The sequence below is a fragment of the Gorilla gorilla genome, chromosome 10, assembly GCF_029281585.2.
Source record: "Gorilla gorilla gorilla isolate KB3781 chromosome 10, NHGRI_mGorGor1-v2.1_pri, whole genome shotgun sequence".
NCBI classification, from domain to species: Eukaryota; Metazoa; Chordata; class Mammalia; order Primates; family Hominidae; genus Gorilla; species Gorilla gorilla.
This window is the reverse complement of record NC_073234.2, coordinates 142,123,827-142,140,115: the sequence shown is the minus strand read 5'-3', so window position 1 is coordinate 142,140,115 and position 16,289 is coordinate 142,123,827. Positions and strand designations below refer to the sequence as shown.

General features: G+C 40.6%; 1 long non-coding RNA gene across 1 annotated transcript in view; it reads left to right on the top strand.

Moving 5' to 3' along the window:
* LOC129525783 (uncharacterized) overlaps positions 1-14,985 on the top strand; it is a 42,100-nt gene extending 27,115 nt beyond the window's left edge. The window contains exon 3 of the long non-coding RNA XR_008670251.2: positions 14,748-14,985. This is a non-coding gene — a long non-coding RNA (uncharacterized lncRNA). The remainder of the gene's footprint in view (positions 1-14,747) is intronic.
* Positions 14,986-16,289: the final 1,304 nt, after the last annotated feature.

Sequence of the window (16,289 nt, the reverse complement as noted above, 5' to 3'; positions counted from 1 at the left end):
AAATAAATAAATCTCATGGACAACAGGGGTATTGCTTCACATGGCCTCACGGTGGCACTGTTGAAGAGTCATTCTGTGCAGATCCGTGGGCTGCATTGTTCAGGACTGCCTAGATCTCTGTGCTCAGGCACAGTTGGGTGCCAAATTATTGTCCTTTCAGAGTCATATACATCTTTAGCCATTTTCTTCGAATCACCACCTTTGTTCCATGAAGAATCCTGCAATCAGCTGCATATTTTTTTGAAGCCAACTCTTTGAAATGAACTCTTACCACCTTTAACTGAGCCAGGTCCCTGACTTCTTCCCACAAAGCAATTTTATTTCATAGATATGCAACTGAAGTTAGAGGAAATGCAGCATCCACTTCCACCCTACTGGGAGATCCTGGATTCTCTATGAAAATTAAGATTTCTACCTTCCAGAGTCAATTTTGTATGCCAAAAAGGGTATGCCACTGGATACCCTTTTTGGCATACACTGAATACCATAATTTTGTATGCCACTGAAATAACTGTATGAGAAGAGGAATTTCTCTGCCCTTATCTGTCTCCGTTTACTGGATAGAGTTCAATCTTTTGAGGAAATGAAGGCATGAATGAGTGTGGCTACTGAGATATTTGTCATATGAAAATTTTAAGAAAATAAATGTTTATATAACTAAGAGGGATGGTTCAAGTGACTTTCCTAGAGAAAACTTCAGCTGTGTCATTGTTTTCCTGCCTAGAAGAAGGTAAGACAGATGCAATTTTATACACACTGTCAATGACAACCTCGTGTACTCTAAGTCTTAGGAGGCATCCTAAAAGTCTCTTAAGAGATGCCACCTGTTCTTATCAGAGAGGAGAAGAATATGAAGAAAAAAACCCAAACTTTCAAATTCTTAAATACAAAAATACTGTTAAATAAAAAACTACATCTCAGCCTGTGATGTTGCAATGCAGATTGGCTCACTACTGCAACAATGCTCAAGTCTGTGCCTTCTGCACATTTTTCTAATACATTCTAGGCAATCTCCAAACTCCTTGGGCCTTTCATTTCCAAACTTAAATAACTTTCTTATAGCAGCCCTAGTGAACAAATATACCTATTTTTATTTGCTCCTCTGTTTTTTTTTTTTTTTTTTCTGTTTGGAGAATTCCCCAACTGAAGATTCTCTGTAGGAAGCAAAGATTACCACCCACTCCATAATATGAAATTGCCAGGGTCTTCTCCAACTCCCGTGCAGCTAGGGTGTAAGAGCCCAGCCTCGCCAAGAGAAGAACCTGAGCTGGCTTTTGTTTCAGGACATGTAAATGCAGCAAAGTCTTATGAAGATGTGATGGTAAATTTTAGGTGTCAACTTGACTGTATTAAGGGGTATCCAGATAGCTCATAAAGCATTATTTCTGGGTGTATTAGTCCAGTCTCATGTTGCTAATACAGACATATTCGAGACTGGGTAATTTATAAAGAAAAGACGTTTAATGGACTCATAGTTTCACATGGCTAGGGAGGCTTCACAATCGTGATGGAAGATGAAGGAAGAGCAAAGCCATGTCTTACATGCCGGCAGGCAGGAGAGAGCTTGTCCAAGGGGACTCCCATTTATGAAACCATCAGATCTTGTGAGACTTATTCACTACTACAAGAACAGTATGGGGGAAACTGCCCCCATGATTCAATTATCTCTACCTGTCCCTGCCCTTGAAATGTGGGGATTATTACAATTCAAGGTGAGATTTGGGTGGGGACACAGCCAAACCCTATCAGTGGGTATGCCTGTGAGGGTATTTCTGGAAGAGATTGGCATTTGAGTAAGTGAGCTAAGTAAGGAAGATCCACTTCACCCATTGTGGGCAGCACCATCCAATCGGCTGAGGACCAGATTAGAACAAAAAGAGGAAAGAAGGATTAGTTATCCCTACTTCTCTCTTTCTCCCTCGCTGTCCTGGAGCTGAGATGCCCACCCTCTCCTGGCCTGAGAGATCAAAATTTCACATTTTCCAGACTTCAGACTCCAAGGCTTGCACCAGTGGCCTTTGGGTTCTCAGACCTTGACCTCAGACTGAGAGCTACACCATTTGCTCCCCCTGGTTCTGAGGCCTTCAGATGTGGACTGAGCCATGCTGGCAGCTTTCCTGGTTCTCCAGCTTGCAGACAGCATATTGTGAGATTTCTCAACATCCTAATTGTAACTAGTTCTCCCCCCAAAATCCCCTCTTATCTATCTATCTATCTCTATTTAGTCTATCCATTTACCCATCCATCCACCCACCCATGTATCTATGTATCAATGTATTTATGTATCTATTTCTATCTAATCTATCCATCCACCCATTCATCCATCCATCCATTCATCCATCCATCTATCCATCCATCCATCCATGTATCTATGTATCTATGTAATGTATGTATGAATCTATCCACCTATCCATCTATTTATCTAACTAGCTGTCTATCAGTCAGTCTGCCCATCTGTCCATCTGTCCATTCATCCATCCATCCATCTATCTGCCTATCTATCTATCTCCTATTGGTTCTATTTCTCTGGGGAACTGTAATGCAGAGGGGCATAATTTCTGGAAGGATGGTGCATCTGCACTGTTTACACCATTTTTCCCAGGGTATCAGTGGGAGTGATTTCAGCTGCAGTGCTCACAGCCTTCTGTTAATGGTCTTCCCCCAGCGCTTGCCTTCCTGGTCCCTTGACAGGACTAATACTTTGGCATCACTTGGGGCATTTTCCTTCCTTGGGTATCCTCTAAGCCTTTCCTTACTATCCTCCTGTGATTACATGAGCCTACCCAGTATCACATTAGTGCATCTCCATTCTCTGTAAAATAACCAGAGGTGCTTTCCCTTGCTTACAACTCAGAAACCTGGCTGATTCAAATAAGATTTACAATAACTTCAGGTTTCTTCCATGGACAGCAAGTCCCTTTTACCAAAGCCACACAGAGTTCAACATGACATAGCCTGGTCATTGTCTTTGTTTGTGGGACACAGAACCACCACCACACCACCCAGTGTTCAATGCTCTGCCCCATCCGCAAGGAAATGTGGCGTAATTTCAGATTTCAGAGAGGAAGAAAGAACACTAGAATAAAACAGAACAAAACAGAATAGTTTAGCCTGATTTGGGCTCTACTACCTACAAGTCATATGATAATTTCACTGATCTTATAATTTCTCCATCCATGGACAGAATCAGCAATCTGCAGTCAGTGGGTCCAACCATGGTATCATGTATTTTTTTGTAAATGAAGTTATTTTAGATCATACCCACGGACGTTTGCTTACAAATTGTCTATGGCTGCTTCTGCTAGACAATGGAAGAGCTCAATAGTTGTGGCACATACTGTCCTGAAAAGTGTAAAGCATTTACTCTCTGTTCCTTTATGTAGACAGTGTGCTAACTCCACCTATGGAATGCAGATAACTCAAGCCTGCTTCTCACTCTCTTGTGGGGCTCTTCCCCTACCCTCCTCCAACTGCTGTCCTTACAGTGCTGGACCAACTTCTTGCCTTTCTCAGAAAGTGGGGACATATTTTTCATCTCTATGCATATGCACCTTGCTCTTCCTTCCACGTGAGATATCCTTAGACTTTCTTTCCTTGTCCCATTTCCCCTTGGCCTTCACGATACAACTGAAAATGATTTTGTGTCATGCCAGCTTTTCAGGTCCCTTCTCTAAGGTCAGTGGCATCCTGTCCTTGCCTCTATCCGCTTGTATAATTTTTTTGAGCCACTAATATGAAAACACCCAGCAAAGGATCACATCCTTCCTTTTCCCCTTTCTTGCATGTATCCCAACCAAAATCCTGGGTCACGTGTACGGGCTTCGGCTACACAGAAACCCTGAAAACTGTGGCAGTGGCAGTAACTGTGGGAAAACTCACATTGCCCATAGTTGCCAGGTGGGTCCACTCACAATCTCCAAAACTTGATTAACAACCATGGTATAACCTAAGGAAAGAGTTAAAATTAATGACAAGAAAAGTTAACAATGTAACCCCTGTGTTTTGTCCTTGACAAAAGTTCCTACGAGCTACATCTATAGGATTCTCTGGGGAGTGGTGCACTCTGATGATCACAGCTATACTGTATTTTCAACGTGTCCTTTCTCTCTCTCTCTCTCAGAAATTTTCTTGTGTTGATTAGACTAAATTAAAATGAGGGGTATAATGAATACATTGCAGGTACAAACAAGGATTTTGTAGGCAAATTATTGAATATGGAAGCCTTGATATCATTCATGCTGATGGGATTCTCCTTTTACTGATAATCTTGTAGGAAGAAATGAGGCTAATGAGGGATGGGGCTGAAGAGGAGGAAATAAAGTGAAATTAACAACAAGTTTTGTAGAGTGTATGTAACAGTCCTAAAGGCCAACTGGGTCAAAGAACCGTGGGGCCAGCAGAACTTCTAGTTGCATTTGACTGGCCAGAGCACATGGATATGATCATGCACTGATGGATATGATCATGCACTGAAGTCGCATAATAATCTCCAATTTTCCAAGTTTATTTATAAATCTGAATGCCAACGAGAAATCCAGGCAAAGGCTGACAGTCATTGTTTTCCTTGGTTCACAGCCATATTCCTAGACCATGTAAATATATTGTGTTCATTTGAGCTTTGGTCTGCATTACACAGGTTAAAAATAGAGAAATCTTTCCCCAAATGGCAACTATTCTATGATGTAAGATCTCCCTGCATGCACCAAATTGTCTCATAATCTCTCATTAAGCAGCAGTGAAATAAAAACACACAATTAGGAATAATTTTAATTATAAACTGCCCTCCCAGAGAGAACTTAAATTACAGTTAAAACATAGAAAATCAAATAAAATCCAAGAAAATACCGAAGAGCAAATAGAAGTCTCAAATAAAAGGTCCTTGCACAGAAAGCAGATTGCAGATAATTAGAAATAAAGCTGGAGATTCAATTACTTGGCTTTTCTTCTAAGAAGCTAATATTTATTTTTTACAATATGTCTGATATTTAAAAAATCAATAAGTCACAATAATGGGAAAATATTGAAATAATTCATTATACTTAAATATTGAAATATAAATAATAGCATTATGCCATTTAAAATAATATATGATAGCAGCATTTACATTCAGGAATGAATGTTCCACAAACTTGCTTTCAAAAAACCTTACTATCTTAACTGGGCTTCATGAATTTTAACTTTATGAAACAGGCACAATTATAAGATTGTTAAAAAAAAAGTAAACAAAGGAATCCAACATTCACATAAAGATGGAATAGAACTCAGAATACAGTTACTGGTGAAAATTACTACTTTTTAATATTTGTATATGTTCTTTTTAACTTTTCATATAAGCAATAAAAATAAAATATTTTATCAAAAAATAGCTACAATATGATTGAGCCCTATGAGAATTGCTGTAGTTTACCAAGTTTTAGACAAAGCAAGACAAATATCTATAAAATAAGTAATTTTTCTTCACTCACTTTACTACTTTTGACAGGAATTCATAGATTTCTATTTTCATCTCCATCAAAACATAAACATAAAAGCCTCAATGACTTACATGATTCTCTTCATGAGATCTTAGTCTGTTTGGGATGCTATCACAAGATGCCATAAACTCAGTAGTTTAAAAAGCATAAATTTACTTCTCACAGCTCTGGAGGCTGAGTATTTAAGATAGAAAGCTGATGGATTCCACACCTGGTGAGGTCTCACTACCTCATTCACAAAGATAGCCTTCTCCCTGTGTCCTCGCATGGTGGAAGGGAAAGGTTCTGGTCTTTCCAGCCCCCTTTAAAGGCACTCATTCCATTGTGAGGCTCTACATTCATGGCCTAATCACCTTCCAATGGCCTCATCTCCTAACGGCATCACCTTCAAGACAGGCTTGGACATACGAATTTTGGTGAGGCGCAAGCATTCAGACCATAGCATAGAGCGATCATCATCAGTGGTGTTTTAAAAGCTCTCGGGAGGCCAGACTGTCTCCTATATCCCAGTGTTTAAAGAATTTTGAAATCAAGACATTACACATCTTTATCTCTGTCTATCATGCATTTCCTTTGAACAATTTACTCCTTCCTCCTTCTTTTCCATCCTCTGTGGAGTAGTGGAGCTTGAGCACTCCCACGTCCTCAAATCCATCATAGCACAAGTAAAGGTCATGAGTGCAACATGCTCTCAAGGTAAAATAGATAGCACATCCCTTTGTATTCTTAAATAGGCTTCAGTCTGGCTAAGCCTCCACCCATCAGGGATGGTGGAAAATGCAGTTGAGTAATTTTGAGGGAGATCTTCCCTCACTGTCTGTGATTGTCAGGAACGTAGAGACTTGTGCAAGCTGGAAGAATTGAAGAAACCCCTGGTCCTCAGTTCACCCGGGCTACTGCTCCTGGGGTCTCCTGTTTGACATCCATAGTTTCTGCTCAGAGAGAGCCAGCTCCCTTCCTTCAAGCTGAGCTGGAGATGAAGAGCCTCTGCAGAGGAAACAGATGCCCAGCTGCCTGCACAGGCTCGGAGCTCCACCCGCTTGATGTTCTAGGGTGCTCAGGATGCTGGGTCCACAAGGGGGAAATCCACAACCCATCTTCCACATCATCTGGGCCAATCCCCTTAGTTACTCCACCTCAATCTGCCCACTCTCCATAATTGCAACCCTCCTCTCTCTGGGAAACACCAGCCACTTAGAATCAAGAGTCTAGACATTCAGAGGCTGGGCGTGGTGGCTGGCGCCTGTAATCCCAGCACTTTGGGAGGCCAAGGTGGGAGGATCCCTTGAGGCCAGGAGTTCAAGACCCACCTGGGCAACATGACAAAAACCTATCTCTAAAAAAATAGGAAAATTTGCCGGGCATGGCAGCATGTGCCTGTAGTCGCAGCTCCCTGAGAGGCTGAGGTAGGAGAATTTCCTGAGCCCAGGAGTTTGAGGCTGCACCATGAGCCGTGATGGGGCCACTGCCCTCCAGCTTGGGAAACGGAGCAAGACTTTGTCTGGGAAAAAAAAAAAAAAAGAGTCCACACAATCTGAAATTAAGCTCTCCTAATTATTTACTTTGCCGTCAAAGACAAGCTTTTCCCTTCAGGAAAGAAAACTCCAGCTCGGGTTTCGGGTTTCTTTCTTCAGAGGGGTGTGGACAACCCTTATTCATCCATGATCATTCTTCTAATAAGAAATCAAGGAACAATCATTTTTTTCCTTGAAGCCATCTAAATCCATAGAACTTTCTCTTTCTAAGATGATTATCAATCTTGGGCACACATTTAAATCACCTGGAGACTTTTAAAACTCCCAGGCCCCGAGTCCAGGCCGCCCCAATCAGAACTTCCGTAGGTGGGTCTTGGGCATCACGAAAGGGCAGGTAAGCCATCCTCAGGTGATTCTCTTGTGCAGTAAGCACTGAGAACTGCTGTTCTACAGCATGAGTTTCCATTACTCGAACAGAATCGTTGGTAACTGGTTCATGAGGATAGAGGCTTTGTATTGTGTTAACTGTTCTGCAAGGATCGTATGCATCCAGATGATGTTCTAGGAACTGTAAATATTACGGGAAAAAAACAGAAAACATGACTGGGCATTGCCCACAAAGTACAACAGTTTTATGCTTTCTTTATCATAATATAGGCAAAAAGGAAAAATAAAGATTTATAAAATTAATATTTATAAAACAATAATAAACATTACAAATTATAAATATTTTATTTATTTATAAAATAAATCAATTAGCAGGTACAAGAGATTGTCCTTAGAGATAAAAGCTAATATTAATTGACTACATATGGCAAAAAGCATGTTGGTATTGCTAAAATTGGTGGTGATGGACAGAGAATGTCAGCTCATGAGGGTTGCCTATTGTGCAGAGAAGGAAGGATTAATGCAGGAACAGGGCTCTGAAGATTTGATTCACTGTCTGTCTGTCAATGGCTCAAGCATACAGTGATCAGGTACAAGAGATTGCTCTTAGAGACAGAAACTAACACGAATTAACTACATATAGTGAAAAGCTATTGATACTGATAAAACTGGTGGTGATACACAGAGAATATCAGCTTATGAGGAAGAAGAGGGGACGCTGACTCCCCAGAAGCCATTCAATCCCCAGCCTCCCTTCACCCCTCCCACCTGCATGAGGCTGCTGCAGCTCTGTGGCACCAAAAACCATTGGCTCCCAGGATTCTACAGTCCAGACCAAAGTTCTGACTTCCTGCTCACAAGCTGTGTAAACCTGGATAAGTTACTTAACTTCTCTGTGCTTCTTACTGTCGCCTCAATTGTAAGACTGGTTTAATGATAGTGATTTGTTACCATGAGGGTTATAAAAGTAAACATTAACAGAGTGCTTAGATCAGTGCTTGGAAGGGCAAAAAAAGTCCAAGATTCATTATGTGATACATTTATTCTAGTTGGGATCAAAGGCAGAGGTTGGTCAAAAATCTTAGAGGTTTACCAATACTGCAATAACTTTCGTTACTAAAATTGGTTTTGGAAAAAAATATGCCTTTGTGGTTTTGAGAATGAAGCTCTCTGCCCCATCCCTGCAGCATTGTCCAGAGCTCTGGATTTTATGCAGGTGAGGCTCCACAGGTATAGAAGCCTCTGCTCATCTGTAGCAGTGAGCTCGGTCCGTGCGCTCTTTATTGCTCCTGGGCTGGGTGGGATGTTGGAACCTTTGCAGGATAGTGCTGTGGGTGGACCTTGATTGATCCTGCTGCACATCCTGTCTGTGCTACTAACACTTGAGTTAATATCACAATGATATTGCTTGCCACTTATACATATGTGCAAATGGGAAGCCATCAGGATTAATGAACAGTGCTGGGCCTGGGAGATTAGATATAGATGCTCTTATCACTTACCAGTATATTTCCATATCTCTTCCTTTACAATGATTATGTATTACTTATATTAAAATTTGGAAAACAAAAATCCTGTTTTCAAAGATTTTAATAGTTCCAAAAATGCTTAAGACATAATACTAAGTGGAAAAGCAATACAAATTATCTTAATAGTATCTTCTTTAAAATATACATATAGAAAAACTACTGGAAGTTAATACTGTTTATTTCAGGGATACAGGGGTTTGGGTACTTATATTTTCTTCTTTAGTTGTAATGAAAATTTTAAATTTAAATGACAAAACAGCTCCTTTACAATGGGAATTTGTATGTCCTAATCAAAAGACATATTTAACTTACAAAAGAAATGGCATCATCAATTTTATCTATTGTACAAACTTTTAAAGAGTTCCTGTCGCTAATGCTTAGGATTGTGTTGCTTGAACCTTCCGAAAACTACATATGCAGGAGAACTGTTGGCTCCTTTTTCCCTTCAATTACTGAATTCTCTATTCTTGACATTCTGCTGAGGCTCTGTTAGATGATGGAAAAAAGCATATAGAATGTCTGGTACTTTTTGCTCAAGAGAGAAGGCATTAAATGTGATACTGGGTATTTTTCCAAATGTCTTAAATTGGGCTGCTAAGGTGTATGGGTTTGGCAGTCTTGACTTTGCTATAGGAGTCTTTTGGGAATGTACTGAGTATGACACACAGTGTTGGAGGAAACTTTTTGACCTAGAGTCTTGCTTAATATTCACGTGACTGACTCTGCACAGAAGGTTGAAGCTGGCTGCTTCAAAGGGTCACCTATTGTGTGGGGAAGGAAGGATTAATGCAGAAACAGAGCTCTGAAGACTCGATTCCCTGTCTGTCAATGGCTCAAGTACACAATGATCAGTTACAGGAGATTGTCCTTAGAAATAGAAACTAATATTAATTACTGAAAACCTTTTATGCCATGATTAGCATAGAACTCACAGTACTTATGAAATTAGCTATGGTTTACAGTTCATCCTTTCTGACTTCGAATAAGGTTAAGATATGAGACTGGGCTGGGCGCGGTGGCTCACGCCTGTAATCCCAGCACTTTGGGAGGCCGAGGTGGGTGGATCACAAAGTGATGAGTTCAAGACCAGCCTGGCCAACGTGGTGAAACCCTGTCTCTACTAAAAACTACAAAAATTAGCCGGGCATGGTGGCACATGCCTGTGGTCCTGTCTACTTGGGAGGCTGAGGCAGAAGAATTGCTTGAACCTGGGAGGCAGAAGTTGCAGGGAGCCGTGATCGCTTCACTGCACTCCAGCCTGGGTGACAGGGCGAGACTCTGTCTCAAAAAAAAAAAAAAAAAAAAAAAAATGAGACTGAACTTTACCAAGCAATGCAATTCAAAACAACGAAACTAGCATTTCAATACAATGAGAAAATCACATATTTGGAAACCAATGAAACCGCCAAAATAAAATATTTGATTGAGCATGACTGTGGATACAAATCCACCTCCCTAGGACAACGTGCATGTGGGATGTCTTGTGTATATTGGAAGCAGTTCCAGGAGTGAATGAACTAAATTTGTTTCCCTAGAGCTGATGACTTTTGTTCTATATTAAGCAATTCTTATAATGCACTAAATCTCAAAATAAAATTAATTAAATGTCCTCTCTAACCCTTCCTCAGATAATATTCTACTTTGAAGAACACCAGTAGACCGAAGCAAGATGACTAATTTATAATGCTAAAGTATGCAAAACCTGCCACTTCACTGGCAAGCCATGAATTATTCATAAATATAGACTTGGTTAATATCTTTAAAAATGCAGCATAGTTTGCCTTGTGATTTCTAGCTTCGATAACAGTTTTGGAATCATGACATATGAACCAAATTACAACAAGCCCCCATATTTATTTTCTGTAGATTAGGGAAATACGTTTACTGACTCAGTAAGAGATCATCAATAGATACCCGAAATAAAGAAATTAAACTCATCTTTTGCACAGCAGTTTTGGCAGTATTTGTGCTAGGAACACTGAAATAAAGAATGTATCATTTTAGGGAAATGTTTATTATATGTTTTAACAGCTGAAGAATATTATTCAGTGGTTTCTCACTAGCTTTGCCTAAAAATTGTGATTAAATTGTGGGCCTCTCCACTGAGCAGGAGACACTAATATCAAATGTGTGTGCATAAACTGGAATGACAAATCCTTTAGTCTCAGAATCATTGAGCTGGAAGGGGTACCCCACCACCATCTCTCCCTATAGCTAGTTTAGACTTAAGTTTTCAAAATGCATTTATTTTTTTAATTCACTGACCTACCCCAATCTCTTGCTTCTCAAATAAGTCTGTTCTTTATAAGGGGTTTTTCGGATTGAATTTGACTTCCTCAGTTCCAGGCCACACAGAGTATTGTGCATACTTAATCATAAATCAATGCTTTTACGACTGCTCTAAAGAGATTACTATGGATTCCATCTCAAATGCCTCACAGTTACATTATTTTTGCATACTTATAATTACCTGGAAAGGTTTTTAGATGGGATGCACTTTTTATGGGCCATAAATACTTGATGTAATCTATATTTTGTTGGTCACATTTTGTTTATTTCTGTTGTGGATGCAAAATATCAGAACAATTTAAGATCTTACTGAATGAGAGACTTGAACAGAAATAATGACCTAGTATCTGCCATTTTTATTCTAACTAAATAAAATCAAAATATCATTTAAAACATGCAATAAAAAATAAACATTACATGAGAAAGTTACAAGAACACATGTTATTAAAACCAAAGTAGGTGAGTAAGAATACTAACACGGCTATGTTGAGCTGGGTCTTTTAAACCCGACTGCTAATGAGCTCAGGCATTAGGAAGTGAGTCTTCAGTTAGAAACACTGTATTTGACTTTCGTCTTCTAGATGAGAGTGGCTGCAGCTTAGACACTGGGTAAGAGAATGGGAGGCCCCCAGGTTGGGAACCTCAGCCTGTCTGGCTCCTGCCTTCCTCCTTCAGCCCTAGAACAAAGAAGAAGGTAATTTAGGTGATTTCTGGCTTTTTGCTACACTCCCTCAAGGCGAAGGAAAGGGAACTGGTCTTGTGCTCTGACTTCGAATATTCACAAGAACATTATCAGATAGTTGTTACTATCATTCCCCAGTGAACATATGGGGAGGTGAACATGACCTGTGATTTCAGAGCTGGGAAGAGACCTTGGGCTTTCATTCAGGAGGAGTCCAAGGAAATGAGGAGTTTGCTGTCAGGGCTGACAAAGAAACATTGGGAGAAGCTTCGCCTAAATTTTCTGCCTCACTGAAGGTTTTTGCGACCAGCAAAAACGAGGACATAAGAATAAGAGTCTTCTTGGTTTTAATCTCACCTCTCTGCCTCTTAGCGGTGTGACCTTAGTCAAGTTGTTCTGTTTCTTGCTGAAATAGTAAAAGCTCCTGTGTATAGGGGTGTGTGTGTATGTATTAAATTTAATGATATAACATACGTGAAAGGTCTGGTTCATGGACAGCCTCCAACACCTGGTGTGCAGCAAAGAAAGAGCAGCTGGGCTGAAATTGTCATCTGTAGAAAGGCCTGTTGTCAAGGTTGGCTCTTTTCATCTGGAAACTTGTCTCTCAATGTCAGTAGTTCACTGATAAGAGCGCCCAATGTGCCTAAACTGCTTGTGCAAATGATATTGTTTATGTGAACACCTGCTTTTCCTCTGGGGAGTCTGGAATTTGGGGACTTCTCAAAAGAAAGAAGCAGGTGTTCACATAAACCATACCCTCTGCTAGACAGAGGGTGCCTACATGACCAGCCCACAGTAAAACTCCTGGGCACTGAGTCTTTAACAGATTTCCCTTCATTGAAACACAGTATTCATGTTTCAGCGCTTTTACTGTTGGGGGAAGAGTGTGCTTTGTGTGACCTTTGTGGGAGAGAGATTATGAGAATCCTGCACATGGATTCTACTGACTCCACCAGTATAACCCTCGTGGTTTGACTGAATACCTGACCAATATTGCAGTAATAAAACTTAGCTGTATAAACAATATGTGCAGAGCCCTGTGAATCTTTCTGAACAGGCAGGTGGTCCTAGGAACCCCAGAAACTAGCACGGCTTATTGCTATCACACTGTGAACTTCCCTATGGCGTATCCTTATTTTACCCCTTTCTGAATCTCTTACAGGTCAAGGAAAAAGGCTCAATACAACACTTTCGTAATTGAGCTAAATTTTCATTTTTGGCCTGTGGGTTATACTTTAAAATTAGGCCCAAATTTACTGAAGGGCATAAATTTTTTTGTATGAAAAGACTTCCAATACCCTAGTCCTGTCTAAGACATTGCATTAAAAGAGTACATTCCTCTAGGAGAACTTTATTTGGATTGTTATAGCTAAATCTGGTAAGGTATCATTTGCAGCAGACTTAAGGATCTTGGAGTACAAGACTCTGGCAGATTTTTAGGACCATGCAGTGTTCCAGGATGGGTGTCACTCCCAGTTATGGCGCTGTCACAGTGTTCTTGGCCCTATGCTCAGCATTTTACAAGCTTCACCTCACTTAATTCTGATGACAATCCAAGGAGGAAGGTTCTACCATTATACCCATTTTATATAGAAGGGAACTGAGAGAAATTAAATAGCTTGAGGCTAAGTAATGTTTTCAAGTCCACACAACTGTTAAGTGTCAGAGCTGGTATCCAACCTAACTTCATCTGACCCCAGACCCTAAGGCCTCTACATCCTGCCTTTCACAAGATACTGTTTGATAAAAACCAGAGACAAAAATACAATCCTTGAAGACTTTGTGGAAAATCACATCTATTCCTAAAGTATGCACTTTCACAAAATTTTGTTCCTCCTATTTGATCTTGTTTTTAGTGTGTCAGTTTTAAATACAACCCATGTCTTCCCCCCAGGTGCAGGGACCTCTTTCCTTTCTTTCGTTCTTTTCTTTTCTTTTCTCTTCTCTTTTCTTTTCTTTTCTTTTCTTTTCTTTTCTTTTCTTTTCTTTTCTTTTCTTTCGTTAGACTGAGTCTCGCTCTGTCGCCCAGGCTGGAGTGCAGTGGCACCATCTCGGCTCACTGCAAGCTCTGCCTCCCGGATTCACGCCATTCTCCTGCCTCAGTCTCCTGAGTAGCTGGGACTACAGGCGCCCGCCACCACGCCTGGCTAATGTTTTGCATTTTTAATACAGACGGGGTTTCACCCTGTTAGCCAGGATGGTCTCGATCTGCTGAGCTCGTGATCTGCCCTCCTCGGCCTCCCAGAGTGCTGGGATTACAGGCGTGAGCCACCGCGCCCAGCCCAGGGAGCTCTTTCTGTCTCACTTGTCATCCGGGTCAACAAATGCAGCAGTGCAGGTTGAATATCCATAATCCAAAAATCCAAAATCCCAAATTCTCCAAAATCTGGAACTTTTTCAGCACTGGTGCTCAAAGGAAACGTTCACCGAAGGGTTCTGGATTTCAGATTTTCAGATGAGGGATGTTCAATGATAAGTATAATACAAGTATTCTAAAACGGAAAAAATCAGTTTCCAAATATGATAAATATAATACAAATATTCCAAAACTGAAAAAATGCTTGGGACTGAAATGCTGCCAGTCCCCAGCATTTTGGATAAGGGGTACTCAACTGTATCTGCTCTACTGAGATCTGTTACCATATGGGAGGTGGGGATGCAACACTTATTCTAACACTTTGAAATAGGGATACCGCCTGCCTGCAACCTTTGTCCACATTTCCAATCTTAGCTTCTAGCTATTAATATAAAGATAATTATATTTATGAAAAAACAGTAATAAAAATATTAATAATTTTCCAAAAACATTGATTAGGTGCTGGGAATTGTGCTGAGGGCTTTACACATATGAGTTTATTTAATCTTCCCAAGAACCACCATACGATCGGCATTTTTAATCCTTATTTTTCAGACAAAGGAACCAGGGTACAGAGGTATTAATAATTCAGCTCAAATCTCTCAGCTGGAATGAGGAAAAGCCAACACCCACTCACAGCTCTTGGTTTGACCCAAAACTGCCTGCGATTCCCTACTATGTGATCTACAAATACAAAGACTGCAGACAGCATAACATTCTCCTGTTTGAGAAATATAGCAGCAGCCTGGGCCTTCTTACACGTTGCAGACATATGCAGCATGAAAGGAGAACAGCTTTCATAACCAACAACAAGTGTTCCAAAATACACACCTTGGAGCAGCAGCCTCCTATAGTTACAGGAAGTGGCTGGTTGGGCGTGAGCAGGGCAGGAGAGGGCTCCCTTGACCATACACACGCCAGGAGTGTTGGGTGACCACAGGTGATGGTCAGGTTGTTACTAATCCTTTCTCAAAAGTAATGATTAGCCACAGCCAGCACCAGGAAAAGGCCATTTCCTAATAGATAGAAAACAAACGAAACTGATCAGCAGCTTTCCAATAAGATCACAGAAGTATGCCAGTGTAGAAAAGCCCCAAGTCAAGCCAGGCGCGGTAGCTCACGCCTGTAATCCCAGCACTTTTGAGGCCAAGGTAGGTGGATCACGAGGTCAAAAGATCGAGACCATCCTGGCCAACATGGTGAAATCCCGTCTCTACTAAAAATACTAAAATTAGCTGGGCGTGGTGGCACGCCCCTGTAGTTCTGGCTACTCGGGAGGCTGAGGCAGAAGAATCACTTGAACCCAAGAGGCGGAGGTTGCAGTGAGCCGAGATCGTGCCACTGCACTCCAGCCTGGCAACAGAGTGAGACTCCATGTCAAAAAAAAAAAAAAAAGCCCCAAGTCAGGAGGTTGAGCTGTGTACTTGGTTTCTCAAGTCACCCCCTTAGCCCTCTCCCAAGCTGTACTTTCCTTCTCTTGCCTTTCTTTCCTTTCCTTACTGTACTAAAGCTTTTTAATAAACTTTCACTCCTGCTCTGAAATTTGCCTCGGTCTCTCCTTCTGTTTTATGCCCCTTAGTAAAATTCTTTCTTCTCAAGACGCACGACTTAAAGTTGCTGCAGACGCATAGGGATTTGCCACTGGTAACACAGTGTAACTCTGGATACCTGTCACCGGTAACACTATGACATATTATGGCCCTTATACTAGACTTGGAGGTAATGTGCTGAATCAGTCTACTTTCTGTAAGACCTTCTCTGAGACAGAACTATGACCTGTTGGATTCAGATCAGGTAAATAGAGATAAATTATGTTTATCCTTACACACTGAGTGTGCCTTTGAAACTCAATATATGCGGTGGTGATTTTTCCCTTATCACAACTGTGTATACATGAACAGGTCTGGTAAAACACAGGTCATTCTTTTTTTCCCTATAGGTCTTTGTTATAAATGTCTTAGCATTTTCATACAACATATTTCCTGTAATTTTTCCAAGTGAGTTTTAATTAATTTCTTTAAATAAAACATTTTATTATTATAAAGTACACATAAGATTTGTCATCTTAACCATCTGTAAGTATACACACCAGTGGTA